Source organism: Pteropus alecto, unplaced genomic scaffold (genome assembly GCF_000325575.1).
Source record: "Pteropus alecto unplaced genomic scaffold, ASM32557v1 scaffold46, whole genome shotgun sequence".
NCBI lineage: Eukaryota > Metazoa > Chordata > Mammalia > Chiroptera > Pteropodidae > Pteropus > Pteropus alecto.
In genome coordinates, this window is record NW_006439231.1 from 2,373,382 (window position 1) to 2,376,830 (window position 3,449).

General features: G+C 30.8%; 1 non-coding gene across 1 annotated transcript; it reads right to left on the bottom strand.

Moving 5' to 3' along the window:
• Positions 1 to 1,063: 1,063 nt before the first annotated feature.
• On the bottom strand, positions 1,064 to 1,182 carry LOC112483519. Its single transcript, XR_003047649.1, has one exon. It is a non-coding gene; the product is annotated as a 5S ribosomal RNA (ribosomal RNA).
• Positions 1,183 to 3,449: the final 2,267 nt, after the last annotated feature.

The following is a 3,449-nucleotide window of genomic DNA, read 5'->3' on the forward strand; positions in this document are numbered from 1 at the left end:
TTATCTCTCTCTCTCTATCTACCTACCTACTTACCATCTACTTATTTATTTGATAATTTCAGAAAATAAGCACAGTGAGTACAATAATAGAGTGTGATAAGATAGTGATTGTAATGATGAACTGCTTAGATTTCCCAGATATGCTTATTTCTGATAATCTAGTTCTAATTTTTTAAATATATATTCTCATCAATTTTTACTTTTTTCAAGTTTTATTGAGAAACAATTGACATACATCACTGTATAATTTAAAGCTTATAACATGATGGTTTGATTTACATATATTGTGAAATGATTACAATAGATTCAGCTAACATCCATTATCTTATATAGATACAATTAAAAGACAATTAAAAAACATATTTTTTCCTTGTGGTGAGAACTCTTAGGATTTACTCTTTTAACAACTTTCCTATATATCATCCAGCAGTGTTAACTGCAGTCAGTAGTTGTACATCACATCCTTAATACTTACTTTTCTTATAACTGAAAGTTTGTATCTTTTGAAGACCTTCCTCCAATTTCTCCTCCTTCCACTCTCCTCATCTAGTAACCATGAATCTGATCTCTTTTCCTTTGATTTTTTCTTTTTTTTAATGCTAAGTGAAATAAGTTAGATAAAGACAAGTACTATATGATCTCACTTATACTTGGTTCCAATTTTTATAACAAGAGCTTCAATTTTAGCCATGAAAATTAACCCAGTTGAAAACACATGATGTTGAATTTTGAGATCATGGACAATGTGTTTTGGGATCTGTTTTTTATCAGTCTGAGGATGCAAGCCCATCTTTCAGAAGGATTGTCATGGCTTCACAATTTATGTGCCTAGAACTAGAAAACATGGTGTCAGAATTTGTCTTTTCCACTCTACGCAAGACTGAGTAAGCAATCATTTAGCCCATTGTTCTTATTTTGCATATTACCAAACATTCAAATATCCTCACCTAACTTGAACATGATCAGTTTCTTTTTTTTCTTTTTTTCTTTTTTAGGCAAGGCAACCCTCACAGATTGCAAGGACCTTGTCAGCTGATGATCCCTTATTTTTTAAATTTTTTTATGCCTACAGCACCTGGTCTTCCTAGGTGGTCTCCCATCTCAGTACTAACCAGGCCCAACCCTGCTTAGCTTCTGAGATCAGATGGGATCGGGCTTGTTCAGGGTGGCATGGCCATAGACTGATCTCTGTTTCTGATGGACCACAGAAAGTAGGTTACTTAAGTCTTCACTAGAATGAAATTCTCATTGCCTTCATTCTTTTACTACATCATAACCATGTTGAAATTCTCTATGTTCCAGCTTAAGATATATACCTTGTTTAGTTACTATTGGTATCAATTTCTTTATGTTCTGGGCTCATATTTTTAAATGAAAACAAAGAATAATGTTTCTCAACATTGTGATGAGTTCTAAAAATGAAACCAGAAAAGTCCGAAAACCCAGAACTCATGGGAGGAATAAGACCAAAAATATGACCATCACTCACTAAAAGGGATCTAAAACTTTCTTTCGACTTCTCGAAGGATATATTCTATATTATTTAGTCTAAATTCTTGAGTGAGAGAATCAGACTGGTTGAGTGGAAATCTATCACTAATAAAAATCTCAATAAATAATAATCCTAATAAATCAACTTAACCATTCTGTTAAACTAATTTGAATTTTTGAACAGAACAACAATTTATTATTCCTCTCTCTAGCATCATATCTATTCATATTTTTTTCAAAAATTTCCAACTCAGTAACTAGTTGAATAATAATAAAAAAAATGATTTTAAAAATAAAAACATCTTGGAAACCTATTACATAATTCAGAACAGGTGTGGTTTTCCTGAATTTGAATCTTTGAATCATACACTATTATTATCATCTCTTTTGTAATAGTAAAACATGTAAGACTTAACCTAATTATAATCATATTAAAAATAAATAGGATAATAGGGATTGTATCATCCAAAAATCTCAAATCTCAAACAAGCATAAGAAAAAACTTTTTTAGTCATGCCCTAAACTCTTAAAAATATAGTTTTCCTTGGGAGTGTATTTACTTCAGTTGTTATCCTTATTTAATTTGAAATTTTATCATTTTCTTTTTACTTTCGGCTTGTTTCTCCATACATTTCTCCTCTAAAATGTTAAATTAGGTTAGTGTCTTGAAAAAAAAAAAAAAAAGAACAAATAACAAGTATATATGCATTTTTACTTAAACTTTCAAAATATTTTATATCTCTGCAAAGATTATTGTCATTTGAGTTTCTCTGTGGTTCTGTGTGTTCTAGGCTTTAAAAAAGAAAAAAAGCTTTTTCAAAGTTTTTCCTTAACTTTCTAAACTATTTATGAACTTTTAAAAGTTTATAATGGTATCTTCGAAACTCAAATATTTGAAAAGAAAATAAGCATAGAATTCACTGTTTCATGCAGAAATTTAAAAATCCTTGTTGCAATGATCAGGACAAACAGACAGAGACTCATGGACATGGACAATAGACTAGTGGTTACCAAAGGGAAGTGGGGAGAGGGAAGGGAAGAGGTAGATGGGGTAAAAGGAGTCAAATATGTGGTGACAGAAAGAAATCTAACTATGGGAGGTGAATATACAATGCAATATATATATGCCTTACTGTTAATAATATATTAATTGATTAATTAAAAATCTTTGTCGCTATGGCTTCATTGTAATGTTAGTGTATTAAACAAGGTAAAGGGTTGTGAACTCACCCAAGATGGCCTCATTGCTTAGGTGAGTGTACCATGGTTTGTGGTCTTGATCTCTGCCTTATTGACTGGCAAACTCCTGTCTCTCTTTTATTTTTTCTTTCATGTATTACTATTTCTCTTGAGCAGGCCATATGTAAGTGAAAAAAAAAAAAGTTTTCTTGCAACAAACATTCAGATATTTAACCAGCACTATATGTATTTCAAAAACAGTGCATGGCTCACTAAGGAAGGAATGACGATCAAGCCAGAAATGTTATTGACTTTATGAACTATCTATTATAAAGGAAGAAAGACAAATATGGAGACAACCTTAACATCTTTTAATAAATGTGTCAGTTAGTGAGGTAGAGGCATTATGGGACAACATAAGAGGAGAATTCAACTCAGCAAAAGGATATGAAGAAAAGTGTTTTATAGAAATGTGTTCAAAGATAGATATGAGTAGGAAAAATTGTGGAAGAAAGAAGGTGCATTTTCCAAATTATTTATGTCAAAATACTGAAGTTGAAAATCACATAGTGCTTCTCAATGAATGATCATGGCCTTGTCATGGGGTAAAGAGTTAAATTCACTAAGAGAAAGAGCTACTGCTTTCTTGGACAATGCTTATATTAAAAATTATTATGAATCTAAACTATGATTCTTTACATTATGAACTTCCAATTTAAGGCTCAGAAAATAATCTTATTTCTTAGAATATATAGTAATATTATATATTATATTTCTTA